At 37.7% G+C, this 17,654-nt stretch overlaps 1 pseudogene; it reads left to right on the top strand.

Moving 5' to 3' along the window:
• The first annotated feature begins 10,229 nt into the window (after positions 1-10,229).
• Positions 10,230-11,114, top strand: LOC136161506 (olfactory receptor 6C2-like; annotated as a pseudogene).
• Positions 11,115-17,654: the final 6,540 nt, after the last annotated feature.

Here is a 17,654-nt window from a genome sequence, read left to right as displayed (position 1 = left end):
AAGAAATTATAGAAAAAAAGAAAAAGAAAATAGAACATAAGCCGAAAATGAAGGACTGCAAGACAAAAGAAAACAAGTGGGCTACTGAGATAATTAAATCTTTTTTCAGTGATTTAGGAATAAAAAGAGAAATCCAAACATTGTATTGAGAAATAGCACATCATTACACATAAATATAAACATGAAAGTAGGATAGTTATATTTTTTCCAGTAAGTTTCTAAATAGTGTTCTATAAAATTTATTATAACTGGTACAGAAAAAAAATAAAATCTGAATACTTGTATGGTTATTACAACTCATTAAAAAAAATCCAGAATCTAATGGTTTCAGCAAAGTATTTAGCAAATACATACAAAAGAATTAATACCAGTTCTACACAGAGATTTCCAGGCATAGCTAAAAGAGTATGTACAAATTTCAAAAAATGAAAGCAGTATAATCTTGATACAAGGGGCTCTCAATGGTAAAGAAAGTCAAGTCCACTGGAAAAAGGAGTGTGTGCCTAGCCCTGATGGGTCAGCCTCCTCTAGCACAGAGCAGGTTGAAGAAGAGTGCAAACAGTGACTAAGTGGTCTATTAATTCATCAGTCAGCAGTTGAGAAGGATGTGACTGCAGAGGATAAACAGGAGGTTTCTAAGGCACAGGGACTGTTCTGTTTCTTTGCCTGCAGTGTGGATACCTCAATGACTATACAGTATTTTTCATGCATGATAGATTTCATAAAAAAATAAATGTTTTATTTTAAAGCTGTACAATAATACAACTCTATGGTAAGGTAAATTCCATTGGTAAACCCATATAAACAAACTACAATTTATTCCTAATATGGTTACATGTTTTTGAAAAATCTGTAGCAAAAAATAACATGTTATAAGATATATTTATTAAGATCACAACCTTTACTAATTGCAAAAATACTGGTTAGTATTTATCACATATGTGATATTAATATCACATATGTATCACATATATACATTAGCAAAAAAAAAGAGAAAAGACTAGTAAAGGGGATAAAAATAGAATAATAAAATACCTAGGACTAAATCTGTGTGTAGTTACATAATAGCACTTTTCCAGTATGATTCATTCTCACATGAAGTTCTACATATAAAATCATAATTTTTATAAATTTTAATCAAATACACTGTTTGAACCTCATCTATGTCCTAGACCAAAAATCTGAATGTCAAGAACCAAAAGTTCTTGACATGATAATAACCAAATCCTATAATATAGTCCCAAATAACATACATCCTAATAATAAACAAAACTAGGTTAGATTAGATTGATAAAAAAAAGTCCATAAGATTTATGGAAAAACCCAAATGAAAGCAAAATAGGTTAATTATTAAAACCTCATTTTTTAGGAAATGGTATTAGGGGACTAAAGCTGCTTTTTTCTTTTCTTTTTCTTATTAGTAAAATGGAAACCTGTCTTCTGTGTGATTCTGTTGTTCCATCTACCCTCTCAAAAGACAGTGTCCCTGCTGCCGCCTGTTTTTCTTGCTTTGTCAAAGTTCATTAAGCAAAAGGTTTACTAGTGATGTCAGAACCTAGGTTACTGAGGATCATTTACTTTATTCATTCAGATGATCCCAGGGCACCACCAGAAGACTGAGCAGAAGACTGTAAATATCATTAATGTTGGAGTAGGAAAGCCAGCTCCCTGCTTAGAACTGTCAGAGTTCTTCCAGATCCCAAAGGAATTCCTTTTGTTCTCCTCCCTTATTTCAGGTCCTCCTTCCCTCATGACAGAGTTCAAAGGAAAGTGTTTCCAAAGTTTAAAATAAGAGAGTCTCTAATGAGAGTCTCTATCTGATATGAAAATGGAAAATGCAGTATTGAAGACTCCCCAAAGATGACCAGAGAGAAAATGTAGGGTGAAGATACTGTGAGACCAGTGCAGAGGTGCATCTCCCTTATCACACACAAGCAAACGCAGTAAGGAGCTGCCGGCTGAAGCCAGGAAAAACTGTCAAATGATTAAGTACCATAAGGAAGCTAGGAGAACTACTTTCTCTTTTGAGAGATAAGAGTAAGAAATATGCGCTGCTATTTTCTTGTATGATGTGCTTAAACTTGTTTCAGTTTGTAATATGGAAACTTGCAGTAGACATAGTATGAATTATCCAATAGTCTTTTGTAAAATTCAGGTCATAACCAGGGCTATGTTTTTACACTAATAAGTCGGCACCCATGCAGTTTAATTCAAGAATACACAGAAAGAAACCTTTCAAATCCCCGGGATTTATACCCCAAAAGAACATTACACTGCTTAAAATATCAATATTTTCTAAATTATAAATCCAAATTCTAGATTGTATTTTACGATGAAAAATTTAAGCAGAAATATTTTAATTTTTCCTCAGCATCTATTTCATCTATTTCTCTTCAGTTGTTTCAGGCTCTAGGTGACCGTATGGACTGTAGTCTGCCAGGCTCCTCTGTTCCTGGAGATTCTCCAGGCAAGAATGCTGAGTGCCCTTCTACAGGGATCTTCCTGACCTAGGGATTGAACCCTAGTCTCCTATGTCTCCTGTACTGGCAGACGGGTTCTTTACCGCAGAGCCACCTGGGAAGCCCTTAATGTCTGACTTACTCAACAGACAGTAATTTGATGACTCAGCAGAGAGATACACTTTTTGCTGTTTATGAAGCACTGCAGAGGATAAAACAAGGTTGAGGAGAGTATTTCACTAACAATTTCGGTATGGTGTGTATTCAGAAGGAGAAGTATGAGAAAAAGACGATGGCAAGGATAACAGATTTTAGTTACTTCACAGCTTATTCTACTTATTATGGCCTTTTTGCCATCTTGAAGTAATTAAGAGAAAATTAATTCATAGTGAAACCACAATCAAGGACAAGTCAAAGAATAAGGCATTGTGGACTATTAGCATGTTGTTTTATTTGCTTGAAGGAGAAACTGTGAATAAATTGATCTTACCTAACAAAGGCAAAATAGGAATTACATAACAAAAAAGGATTGAAGAGATAGGAAAAATCTCACAGAGTTTGAAAACAAAGAACATTCTTTTTCTCTACTTGTATAAGCTATTGATTGGTATGAGAGGCTCAAAACGAGACCACTTCTTTGGGGAGTGGAAGGGTCACCAAAGGAAACAGTTTCTGTTACTTATTGATGTTTTGAAAAATCTTGAGAATTTAAGTGCTAGGCTGTCACTAAATGATGTTGGCCATTAGCTTTGTTAGTGTCTACATCTTAGTTGTGCCAGATCTGCACATTTCCCTTTCTAGAGTTTTTCATGAATGACCATTTTACTGTGATGATTCATTTAAAGCAAGGTTGGCCTTGACATATGTACCTCAAGGGATTTTATAAGGTGCATGTCCAATGGAAGAGAGGACTTAAGTTTTTTCAGACGCAGAGGTTCATGTCATTTGCAGGAAATATTTTAAAATCAATGGAGTGAAAAATTGTACATATAACCAACTAATTGATCTCTCCAGGGAGATACTATTTAATTTAGTGATGGAGAAGCAGCAGGAACCCAGACACTCTTTTCAGATGGGACATATTTTCCTAACTGTCTTTGTAAGTAATTAATACCAGTTATTGTTCCCTGAACAGAAATAGAGTTTTTTCTTCTTGCTGAACAATATACATAATTGTCACAGATAATATCAACAAAATAAAACTCATAATACAGGGGAAGAAGCTACTTTGTCCTCTTTCAGGTGTATCTGAAATTATGATGTATATATATATAAAATAAGTGATTGCATGCAATATAAGGGGCAGCCTGATTGGAAGGCAAGTGTAGATGTAAGTGATGATGTCCAAGTAAGGCAACAGACTTCCTTAATTGTCTGGGTATATATCAAGCTTTAATATGCATATGAAACTCTTGATCATCATGTCAAAATAGTCTAATTTTCAATCTTGCATGAGCACCTAACCTCTCTACCCCACTACCTGGTTAAAAACTTTTAGGTTTCTCTGAGAAGAGGAATCTATACTGTGAACCTCCTTGATGAATCCTACTCAGGGTAACACACGTTAAATAATGCAGTTAAATGCAAATTTTTATGGAAGAAGAGGGTAGCACATTAATAAATAGCTACAGTGAGAATTCTAGTATAAGTTGAATTAGTTTTATAATACAGAACCTAGCTCTGTGCTTGACAGGTAGTAGACACTGGATGGAATATTTCCATTTAAAATAGGCTGTCTCAGATTTCCCAATAGCCAGGTGGAAGCAGCTCCTGACATAGAAGTAAATGGATGTGCTTTAATGGGAGGCAGGGGTGACAGAAAATTCGGAGTTGCTTCATTATATAAGAGTAAGTTCAGGAGAATTTCAGAGTGTAGGAATCCAGGCGTGGTTTGCACAGGTCTCAGCCTATGGATAAGACTGGATCTATGGCTCTTATGATTATAAGACTCCTTTTAGCCATAGCTCTCAGAAAACCTAAAAAAAATACATTTCTTAGAGATCCTGGAAAGCATATGACACACTTGCTGCCATGCACTGAGGTGATGGGAAGAGAAATGGAAAAGGGAGAGAGGAGACGAGGTATTCTTCTTCTATTGGGGCCGAGGGTCAGGACTAGAGTATCAGGGGCTCACTCTTTAATGGTGAACTTAAGACACAACGAGGAAATTTAAAAGCCTGGGAAGAGAATAGACAACAGAACCAAATGATCAGTTATTCAATACAGTAAAGAATCTGCCTGCAATCCAGGAGACCCAGGTTCAATCCCTGGGTCAGGAAGATGCCCTGGAGAAGGGAATGGCTACCCACTCTGCCGGGGTCCAGTCCCAGCAGGATCCAGGGGGTACCCTCGGGATGAATGGCGTTGGCGAAAGAGAGAGAGAAGACGCGTGAGACCAGCCTTGATAGGGCCAAGTCTGCGAGGGAGAGAGAGAGAGAGAGAGAGAGAGAGAGAGAGAGAGCAGATGGGGGGTGCAGCAGAGTCTGGCAGAGTCTGACAATGCTTTATTTTTTACCGTGGCTTTTATACCCTAAATTAGTACATTTCTAAGGGGAAAATAGTTTAACATTACATCAGCTTGTCCTTCACGAAACCAGGGTGTTTTCTGCATATTTCTTTGTTTATGAGGGTCTTGTACATTATTTTCTGGCCTTGGGACCTATTAACATTTTATGCAAGTCAGGTGAATGTAAACCTGTTTTCTGTTTCTCTGGTGACCTTAACTGAAAGGTAGCAGTCTCATAGGGCAACAGTACAGAGTAGAAGTATAACCTTGTTAACACAAAAATTAATCCTTCTGTAGAAGTTGTCAGTTGCGTTTATCTAATAATTTTACCCCACACAGACTCTGCGGCTTCAGTGAGCCAGCCTCTGCCTAGCACTCCTGGCTGACAATTAGCAACCATCTCATTGTTATCACACTAGGGCTAAGTTCTTATTCCTCTAGATCTTTAACTATATTAACAATGGCTTCTATAACACAACCTTAGCACATTAAAAGCAAAAACACAACAAGCAAAACACAGCAAGCAAACATCAACCCAATAACCACCTTTAGAATAATTTTTGTTATGTTTTCTAATAGGACTCCTTCACCCCTTAAAAATACCTTATGTCTATTAGGACTTTTATATAATCAGGATCTTTGTGCTATTTTATGATTAGGATATTATAAGCAATCATGCATATTAGTACCAAGGGCATAAATGCATTTGGCTAACAAACTACCAGCAAAGGAGTTTAAATTAAAACACTCCTTTCACCCTGGATAATCTCATAAAATGCCACCACCTGGGAAACTTATTGATTAAAGTTCTAAATTGATTCTTATTTGGAAAGAGATCGGGGAAGGCCTTCTGCCTGTGTCACAGAAATTAGGGAGTAGTCTATTGAGGCAGGCATCAGAAAGACAGGTATCATCTTTAAGGTGAGCGCCGGGGGCAACTTTTTGAAATCCCTGAAAACCTGATCTGCCTTGTCTGTCAGGCTTTCTCCTCGTGACCTCGTCATAGGTGGGATCTCATGACCTGGCCTTTTCAAAACCCCTGAAAACCTGATCTGCCTTGCCTGTCGGGTTTTCTCCCTCATGACCTTGTCATGGGTGGGATCTCGTGTGCCGGCTCCCAGCACCACTCCAGTATTCTTTCCTGGAGAATCCCGTGGACAGAGGAGCCTGGCAGGCTACAGTCCATGGGGTCACAAAGAGTGGACAAGATTGAGTGACTAACACTTTCACTTCACTTTCAAACGCTCTGAAACAAAAATGCCTGACAGGATGGGTGAAGGGTGATGTTGGCCTGGATCTTTACCTAGTTTGGTGGATGACAATGTGTTTATTGGAGCCTTCTTTGAAGTGGATGCCCTGACTATCAAAGGATAAGTCAGGCACCTGAGTTACGAAAAGAAAAGTCAACAGTCTGGGCTTACCTTACAATACCATCAATGCACAGCCAAGTACACCTTGAGTGGTCAGGCAGAGAGAGGTAGGGCTTTTAGATGGTGAGCTGGGAGGACAAAGGCCATTAAGACAAACATCACCTTTGCCCTTGCTTTTGTGGGAATGTTTCTGAAAGGAATAGACCAGTACAAATTAGGAGAATGACAAGATTCTTGTCTTCTGAAAAATGAGAAGATATATTCACACTTATTTAATAAAATATGAAGATGGAAAAGATGATTAAAAGTGATATTGTGCTTCTGAAGAGGAAAAATAGAACAAACGCTGGTTAAATTTAAAGTTTGGATAAAGAATCACTTAGAAAATAGGAAAAATTAAAAAGTAAACTACAGGTCAAAAAGGTAGGTAAATTTTGCCTTTAAGACAATCAGTGGAAAAAGCTGGCTTAAAACTCAGCATTTGAAAAACAAAGATCATGGCATCTGGTTCCATTATTTCATGACAAACAGATGGGGAAACAATGGAAACAGTAAGATACTTTATTTTGGGGGGTTGCAAAATCACTTTGCAGATGGTGACTGCAGCCATGAAATTAAAAAAAAAAAAATGCTTGCTCCTTGGAAGAAAAGTTATGACCAATGTAGACAGTATATTAAAAAGCAAAGACATTACTTTGCCCACAAAGGTCCGGATAGTCAAAACCATGGTTTTTCCAGTAGTCATGTATGGAGTGTGAGAATTAGACTATAAAGAAAGCTGAGCCCCAAAGAATTGATACATTTGAACTGTGGTGTTGGGGAAGACTCTTGAAAGTCCCTTGGATGGCAAGTAGATCAAACCAGTCAATCCTCAAGGAAATCAGTCCTGAATATTCATTGGAAGGACATGCTGAAGTTGAAGCTCCAATACTTTGGCCACCTCATGTGAAGAATTGACTCATTGAAAAAGTCCCTCATGTTGGGGAAGATTGAAGGCAGGAGGAGAAGGGGATGACAGAGTATGAGACTGACTCGATGGACATGAGTTTGAACAAGCTCTGGAAATTGGTGATGGACAGGGAAGCCTGGCTTGCTGCAGTCCATGGGGTCACAAAGAGTGGGACATGACTGAACGACTGAACTGAGCTGAACTGAAGACAGTGAGAATTAACATTCTGTTCTCCTTTTTAAATAATATTGCTTCTCGTAGAGAAGCAAAATTAACTCTGTAGCTGTGATTTAGTCACAGTTGGCTCACAAGAGAATGAGATCAGTGGCTGTGGAAATGGAGAAGAAAACTATTTTGCAGTATGAGTAAGAGCTTAATAATAACTATGAATTTTATAATTTATTGAATGTTATTATGGATCTCTGTATAAGTCAGAGTTCTTTTTGAGTGTGTCTGATTCCAAACTCTTGAGATTTCTACTATATTTAAAAAACTCAACCATACTCCCGCCACCTAGGGGTAATAGAAAGGCCATTCTATATTTGGCTCCTAATCGAGGATCAGTGCAAAAGAAACCAATCCAGTGCTAATATACTACTAATATTGTTCAGCTGACTCCTGAACAATGAGACTTTGATCTGTGTGGGTCCACTTATAGGCAAATTTTTTTCAATAAATATGGTGGGAACACTTTTGGAGATTTGCTGCAGTTTAAAAAATTAAAAATTCACAGAGGAGCCATGTACCCTAGAAATAACAAGACATTTACCAAAAAATTGTATGTGTCATAGTGCAAAAATATATACGGGTACTAGTCTGTCTTTGTATATGCAGAAGGCATTGTTGTTCAGCCACTAATTCTTGTCCAATTTTGGAAACATAACCTACCTACAGAATTGTTACTGTTCAGTTACTAAGTTGTGTCCAACACTTTGCAACCCCATGAACTGCAGCACATCAGGCTTTCCTGTCCTTCACTATCTCCCAGAGTTTGCTCAAGTTCACATCCATTGAGTCGGTTATGCCATCCAACCATCTTGTCCTCTGTCTCCCCCTTCTCCTGCCTTCAATCTTTCCCAGCATCAAGGTCTTTTCCACTGAGTCGGTTCTTCACATCAGATGGCTAAAGTACTGGGGCTTCAGCTTCAGCATCCAATGAGTATTCAGTGTTGATTTATTTTAGGATTGACTAGTTTGATTTCCTTGGTGTCCAAGGAACTCTCAAGAGTCTTCTCCAACACCACAGTTCAAAAGCATCAATTCTTCAGCTCTCAGCCTTCTTTATGGTCCAACTCTCATATCCATACATGACTACTGGAACAACCATAGCCTTGACTATCCAGACCTTTGTCAGCATAGTGATGCTTTGCAACATACCTGCCAGTGGGCCGCCGACCATGTCCCTCAGGATCCAGAGGGGAGAGACCTTCGTCCTCACAGTGTGTGAGGTGTCTGTGAAACATCTAACTGGTGATACACACTTAGCAATGATTTTTATTTGGAAAACTGCTGGCCTTTTAAATCCACTAAATAAAGGACAGATCAGTTCTACTGACTGAAATGTGCTTGGAGAATATAGAGAAAGAAGAATACTTAACAGAAAACAAAAAGGAAGAGCTCTCAAGATAGGATACTAGGAAACAGCAATATTTTATAGATGAATAGAGAATGAAGAGACTGTGTTAAGACACTAAAAAGAGAGATTCAAAGTTAGAAAAATCAGAATGATGGTATGGGATCCCTTTGAAAAATGACTAATTGGGTCCCCAGTTTCTTGCAATGATCATATAGTGGTTGGTACTCTGAGAGGTGAAAAATGACTGAAATTTAATTTAAAGAACATATTGACTCCAGGTAAAATAGCTACAAAATGTGCCATTGATTTCAAATGTAATAAAAGTTTTATAGGTGTTAGAAGATCAGGGGTCATTGGAATTGAAGGTCAGGTTGATGAAGCTTAAAGCATAAACTGAGCAGGATGAGATGAGAAGATAAGACACTAATACCTTTTCAAAGGCACTGAAAACATAATGAAAACAGGCACAGCATGGAAGAATAATTTTGATGATATTAAAAACGCTGTCACTTCAGAGCTTCAGGAACCACAGTTAATTACCTGAAAAATCACATGAATGCACATGAGCATATTCTTTTGCAATAGCACAATCTTTCTTCACACTATAGATAAAACGAGTGCTCAGTCTAGGGGTTTGCAACCCCTAGAACAGTAGCCCACAAGGCTCCTCTGCCATAGGATTCTCCAGCCAAGAATGCTGAAGTGGGTTAGCATTTCCTTCTCCAATAGATAAAATAATAGTGCTTTAAACCAACTATGAATTAAGAATAGAAAAACAAGTAGAAAAGAACAAAATGGACAGTGGAAAGTGTCAGGACCCAGGCTTGTGTTTTTTCACCATTCTTCTTTGTTTTCCAGGAGAAATACATCTTACCCTTTAAAGAATCCTTATAAAGTAACAGTTGAAGAGAATTCATCTTCATCATCTGGATACATCCCATTTCCAAGGTTTGTCTTGGATAAAAAATGGTTAAATACACATGAAGTAGTATCTTTTTCCACTACTTTTTTGTAAATTTAGACCATGTCATGAATTAACAAACATTTGTAAATTTTGAGGGGCCAACAATGATCTTAGAAAAAGTTGGTTTGATAATAACATAAATCCTAAAGGAATAATCCACTGTCATACTTGTAAATTCAGAAAAACCGTCAGAGCAGTGATGATAATGATTATAATGTGAAGGGCTAACTAAATGTAGACCAATGTGATGAGAAAAATGAATGTAGACTAATGTGAAGGGATAAATATAGATTGGTTTGTTTGGCTGTAACTACAGAGTGTTTTGCTACAGAATTCATATACGAACCCCCTTATAAAATCTCTTTGATTTTCCCTTGTCAACTGGATTGATTTCAAAACTCAGTGATGAAAAACCACACAGCAATAACAACTTTCATCCTTCTGGGACTGACAGATGACCCACAACTGCAAATACTGCTTTTCATCTTTGTATTTCTCATTTACCTGTTGAGTGTAACATGGAACTTGATGATCATCACACTCACATTGGTAGACTCCCATCTTAAAACTTGTATGTACTTTTTCCTCAGAAATTTTTCCTTCTTGGAAGTCTCATTTAGCACTGTCTGTATTCCTAGGTTTCTGTATAGTATATCAACTGGGAACAATAGCATCACCTAAAATGTTTGCACAAGTCAAATATTTTTTTGTTATTATTTTTGGAGCAACAAAATTTTTTCTGCTGGTAGCCATGTACTGTGACCACTATGTGGCCATCTGTAAACCCCTTCATTTAAAGTACATGACCATCATGAACAATAGAGTCTACACCTTCTTAGTCCTCAGCTGTTGGGTTTCGGGTTTGATGATCATCGTCTTACCCATTAGGCTCCAGCTGGAATCCTGTATTTTCAATGTCATTGATCATTTTATCTGTGATGTTGGTCCCCTCCTAAAGATCTCGTGCTCAGATACGTGGGTAATAGGTTAATTGTTATCCTTGTGGCTGTGTTTGCCATCATTATCACCCTAGTGTGTGTATTTCTGTCCTACACATACATCACTAGGACAATTCTGAGGTTTCCCTCAGTCCAACAAAGGAAAAGGGCCTTTTCTACCTGCTCATCCCACATGATTGTAGTTTTCACCACGTGTGGAAGCTTCTTCATCTGTGTCAGACCCTGGCAAAGGGAGAGGTGGCCCAGTGCCCACCACTCTGTGCCCTTTTTGAGCCCATTCATTTGCACGCTGAGGAGTAAGCAAGCAAAGCAGCTCTCAATAACTCCATGAAGAGGAGTACATTCCTCTCAAAAGAATCCAAGTTTTCATCAGAATAGAATGAAACTCTTCTAAATATTTAACTACAGCTTCTAATTATTTCATTGCTTTGTACCTATCATTTCATCATTTTATCCTTCTCAAGGTCATTTAATACTGTTTTTTAATGAAAGGTTGTTGCTGAACGATAAGACGCCGGGATTCTTGGCCTCCGGAGGAGACGAATTCAATCCGGGGCCAGAGACGAGGCTGGATCGCTCAGAGTTTTTGTGTAATAAAGTTTTATTAAAGTATAGAGGAGATAGAGAAAGCTTCTGACATAGGCATCAGAAGCGGGCAGAAAGAGTATCCCCCTGCTAGTCTTTAGTGGATGTTATATAGTCACTAGCAGTCTGTTAATGAAAAGAAAGGAATGTCTTAAAACTCAGAATGGCACCAGATAATTCACCCCAGGCCATAAAAGGATTGACTTGAATCTTGTAGAAGGGCAGATTACCATACAAATAGTTTTGTTTACATAGATTAGGGGAACAATATCTGAATATAACATACTGGTTTGTCAAGTAGGTTCTGAGCCATTTGGTGGAACTTGAAGACAGAGTCTGGGGTACATTAACATAGATTAAGACACACATTTCCAAAAGAAAAAAAAGTATTGGTTAACTTAAGGTTTGAGAATAGTTAGCTTCAGGTGAAACCAGGTGTCATGGCAACACAGCATTTTAAGAGAAACATCCTTTTAAATTTGTATAGAGAAGGGAAAAAAAAATCGCTAGTTTGTTTCCTCCTGCAGATTAAGAGAGAGAAAAATGTCTGACACTTGCAGCCTATTTCCTCTGTTTGGAGACCCCTGGCCTTGCTGCCTGTTATGCTCTCACTAATCTCACCCCAATCAAACTTCTGTCAAGCCAAACTCATACACAGTGTTTTCTTTTATTGTGAAACAATAAAATATACTTCCAAGTAATTAAACTTATCTCCACTTCTGACCTAGCCTTCTCTTCAACTTGGAAATTGATAAGAGAAATCAGAAAGTAATAATATTTAATGTACATAAAATATACAGAAGATACATTATGTAATAGTAATACTAATTTACTAAGTACTCTAAAATACTAAGAATCAATTAAAACAGAAGTCAACAAAAATAAATATGTATTAAAAATAAATTTGTCCAAACAGGTATTCCAGGCCAATTAAAATAATGAAACATCAAACAGGAAATAAATATATCAATGGGAGTTTCAAAATGATCTGAATTCTAAAAAATGGAAACATCTTCACGATCACTAATAAGATACATTAGCTATATAGTTTCTATTCACTTAAGAGGGATGCATCTAATTTAAAACAAATTTAAACATTACATCACTTATTATGAGTTACAAAATTAGAATAGATGTATGAGTGATTTAGCATGTCAAATTTTAAATGCTCATAATACAACTACACATTAATACAAGGGCAACTGAATGATTTTAAAAGATATCAGAGGTATCCTAAACAACAAAAATAGAAAGTTACAAAAGCAAGTAAATATTGGAATTATGATCAAGTGGACAATTGATAATATTGGTAAATTTGACAACTTAGAATTTGAAGCAAGTAACAGTGTGCTTGTCAATAAAAAAAAAGGAAAGGAAGTAATGAAGAAAGAAAGAAAACCTTCCCTGATAATACATTCACTTTTTCGTTATTTTCATTGAAAGTAAACAATTACTTCTACTGGCTAAGAAACAAAAAAGACAAAAACAAAAAAACAAAAAATGACAAAACCCACTGAAATGTTGTGAAGTAATTGGCCTCCAACTAACAAAATAAAATTAAAAAAAAAAAAAAAAAAGAAACATAAAAAAAAAAAATTTGAAAACTTGTGCCTGATATTAAATGAAAACCTCAGAAACTATTTATTTCTCATTGTAAAATGGGCTTTGAAATTGCCAATATTCTTTTAAATTATTTCTATTGGTATAATTCTGCCTTTACCAATCCCATAAATATGTTTCAGTTATATTAAAATGTAAACAGAAGAAGACTGAGTAAATTAACCAATATATTACAGGTAGCAAAGAGTTGAGTCTGGATTTTAATTTCAAGTCATGTTTAATATTCTACAGTACATTACCTATCAAGCAGCAATGTGGTTTTGGTGGGGCATGGATGGGAAAAGACATTGTAATTGAAAAATAAATGAAAGTAATTGAAAGACACTGTAATTGAAAGTATACACACCAGCTAGTAGGAGAGATCTTTACCTGCAATAATACACTCTTAAGTTATGTATGGTTGTGAGAGCTGGACTATAAAGAAAGCTGAGAGCAGAAGAATTGATGCTTTTGAACTGTGGTGTTGGAGAAGACTCTTAAGATTCCCTTGGACTGCAAAGAGATCCAACCAGTCCATCCTAAAGGAGATCAGTCCTGTGTGTTCATTGGAAGGACTGATGTTGAAGCTGAAACTCCACTACTTTGGCCACCTGATGCGAAGAGCTGACTCATTTGAAAAGACCCTGATGTTGGGAAAAATTGAAGGCAGGAGGAGAAGGGGACGACAAAGGATGAGATGGTTACATGGCATCACCGACTCAATGGACATGGGTTTGGGTAAACTCCGGGAGTTGGTGATGGACAGGGAGGCCTGGCGTGCTGCGGTTCGTGGGGTCACAAAGAGTTGGACATGACTGAGCAGCTGAACTGAACTGAACTGAAGTTATCAATATGCTAATTATCTATGTTAAATTTATTTATTGATATCAAAGAAAAACATTGCTGTCTAAACATTTCAGAATTTATGTAATAGACTTTACATAGCATGATCTGCCCTATTGCAGCATATTTAGGAATTTATGTTTTGATAAGAAGGAACATGAGATACAAATGTAGTTATCACCTCATTGCAACTTTGAAACATAAATCATCAACATGACCACATGAACCATACAACAGAGAGCTCTTAGGTACTAAAGTCACAATGTGAAATATCAGAAAAAAGAAATCTGCACAAGAGATACTAAAGTAGTCATTATTAAACCCAGAGTAATTATGTGACACTTAGAAATGTGTGGCTAATAAGTTAATAAATGATTAATATAATTATTATATTATATATAATTGCCAAAGAGACAAAGAATTTTAATTACTTAATTTGGATAACATACTGTAAAAGCTATATGTTAAAACAAGAACAAGTTCAGGGCATCAATATGTAAAATTCAGAAAGTATAGGAGTAGGAGCCAAAAGTTGCTCTAATTTCTTTATATGTGGAATTTTAAGTGTCCACACGTGCAGTGCATGCTCAGTCATGTCTAACTCTTTGCAACCCCATGGACTGTAGACCAACAAGCTTCTCTGTCCATGGGATTCTCCAGGCAAAAATCAAGAGTAGGTTGCCATTTCTTCCTCCAGGAGATCTTCCGCAACCAGGGATCGAACCTATGTCTCCTAAATTGCAGGCATATTCTTTATTGCTAGGCCATCAGATAACCCATCAAAACAATGATAATAAGAATTTAATATTTGAGCTACTGAGATTTTATTGTGTTGAAAAATAGCATCCTTTTAAAATGGAGGTTAAAAATGTAAAATGGTGGCAGCATTGTAGCTTGAGAGAAAGAAGGCTAAGAAAGCTGAATACAGAGAAGGTACATTTGTTTAGGATTGCTTACTAGCACTTTTTTTGTGTGTGTGTTATGTTTCCCTAAGTGTTTGTGATGACTGTGGCCTTTGTTGATGTCTGTTCATTTGAAGAAGTGGGCACCACTTCCAAGCTTCACAGACTGACTTTGAGAGGGAAAGCCCATCACCACGCAGCCCTCCCAGAGGTTCTGGGCTCACCATCTGATAGAGTTCATGAATGAGCTTGATGCTGAAGTCCAGTACCACTTATTGAAAAGAGTATTGTAGACCGAAAAAATAATGCACAATGTGAGAGTTGTGAGTTATGTTTCATTTGGGGCATCATGAGGGCTGTAGCCTGGGAGACAGCATTACAGATAGCACTGAGAAACTGACCTCACAATGGACCCTAGCATCAGGGTCACTACGCCAGGCTGGGCCCATGGCCCAAAGCTCTAGGCCAGTGCCTGCTCCAGCACCACCCGCCCATGTGGGTCCAAGATCCAGACTTGCCCCTGTGTTCCCATTCTCCAGGAATTCCCCTCACAGACTTAGGCTGAAGGTCCACCCCCATGTATACAGGCTCCAGAACCAATACCACAGTCTAAGACCAGACATGCTTCCAGAGACAGGGGTGCCAGAGCACCCTAGTGGACCCCAACACCAGGATGGTCCCCACAGGCTCCAGAGCAGGTCCATCCCCAGGCACCAGGCTCAACACAGCATCCCACCACCTCTTGCAGACTCAGGCTCATGCCCCATCCTGCACCAGATCTTCCTTGGGCACCGGGTGCCAGGACTGCCATAATGGATTCAGATGTCAGACCTGCCCCAGGGGACCCAGGCTCCAGGCACACACCTGCAGGCACAGGCACCAGGTGAGCCCTGGTGGACCTAGGCAGCAGGCCCATTTGATGGGAAAGGAAATTAAATGGTAATGGAATGGAAATGGTAATGGTAATGGAAATTAAAACAGAAATAAACAAATGGGACCCAGATAAACTTAGAAGATTTGCACAGCAGAGAAAACAATAAACACAAGGAAAAGAAAATCAATAGAATGGGGGAAAATATTTGCAAATGATGTAACCAGCAAGGGATTAATTTCTAAAAATATATAAATAGCTCACATAGCTCAATATCTAAGAAATAAACAACCCAATCAAAACATGGGCAGAAGATCTAAACAGATATTAATCCAAAGAAGACATACAGGTGGCTAAAAGGCACACGAAAAGATGCTGAAAATTGTTGATTACTAGAGAAATGAAAATCAAACTACAATGAAGTACCACCTCATACTAGTCAGAATGGCCATCATCAAAAAATCTACGAACAATAAGTGCTGGAGAGCGTGTGGAGAGAAGGGAACACTCCTATGTTGTTGATGGGAATGTGAGTTGGTGCAGTCACTGAAAAACGGTATGGAGGTTTCTAAAAAAAACTAAAAATAGAACTAATGTATGAATTAGCAGTCCTACTCGGGGACATACCCAGAGTAAAGTAAAATTTGAAAAGACACATGCATCCTAAAATTCATTTCAACACTATTTACAACAGTCCTTACATGGAAGCAAGCTAAACACTCATCAGCAAATGTCTGGATAAAAAAAAAAAAAAGTGTGGTACATATACACACAATGAAATATTATTCAGCCATTAAAGCAGAATGAAATAATGCCATTTGCAGCAGCATGGATGGACCTAGGGATTATCACAATGAGTAAAGTAAGCCAGACAGAGAAAGACAAGTATCATATGACATGGCTCAAGTGGTAAAAATCCGCTTGCGACGCAAGAGACAGAGTAGATGCAGGTTTGATTTCCAGGTTCAGGAAGATGCCCTAGAGTAGGAAATGGCAACCCACTGCAGTATTCTTGCTTGAAAATTGGGTGCACAGAGGAGCCTGGTGGCTACAGTCCACAGAGGCACAAAAAGTCGGATACAACTGAGCACACAGTCATGACACACAACTGCTTATGTGTGGATTAAAAAAAAAATGATACAGATTAACTTACTTACAAAACAAATAAACCCACAGACACAAAAAACAAATTTGCACTAACCAAGAGGAAAGAAGGGGTAAGTTAGGAGTTTGTGATAACATGTGCACACTACTATAATAAAAATATATAACCAACAAGGACCTACTGTACAGCACAGGAAACTGTGTACATATTTTGCAATAACCTACAAGGGAAAATAAGCTGAAAAAAAGAACATATATAACTTAATTATTTTGCAGTACACCTGAAACTAATACATTATAAATCAACCATGCTTCAATTTAAAAATAGGAAATTATTTGTGTTTACTAAGCTGACAAAATTTTTTAAATTGATTCAAAAAACACTTTACAAAATAATACTATACATTACACTTTTTTTTTCTCATGAGAAAAAAATAAAAAGTTTATTGGACTCTGTTACACTTATTTTACAGTTTAGTATTGCTTTTAAGTGACATAAGGTGGGGGAGGGGTGGTACGCGGTGATGTTATTAAAGTTCAGGACCCTTAAAAGTCTTAATCTGGCTGGCTCTTTAAGGAAAATGGGGTGACTTCTTTACACCGGCAGAGTAAGTTATACCTTCTTTAACTGTCTCCCACATCCCTGGCAATTTTATCTCTGAGCCATGGTATAAAGTGCCGGTTTAAATGGTGGCAGTTCCAACAGTTCCTATCAAGCCCTGCTTCCTGACCCCGCACCTACAGCTCAGCTGAGACTGTCCCCTCTAGGCCCTGTCTAATTCTGTCAGAAGCCTCAAATCTCACCTCCATTAGATTACGGCTGAACACCCCTGACCTCTGACTATTGCCCAGTCTCATTTTACCCCACATGGACATGAGCAGCTACCACCAATGTGCTTAAAATGGTTAAGCACTTTGCAAAGTAATTTTACTCTCTAAATGCTCTTCTGTACCAAGATAAACTTTC

This window comes from Muntiacus reevesi, chromosome 1 (genome assembly GCF_963930625.1).
Source record: "Muntiacus reevesi chromosome 1, mMunRee1.1, whole genome shotgun sequence".
Taxonomy (NCBI): Eukaryota; Metazoa; Chordata; class Mammalia; order Artiodactyla; family Cervidae; genus Muntiacus; species Muntiacus reevesi.
Note: the sequence above shows the minus strand (reverse complement) of the source record. Positions and strands in the feature narration are given on the sequence as shown.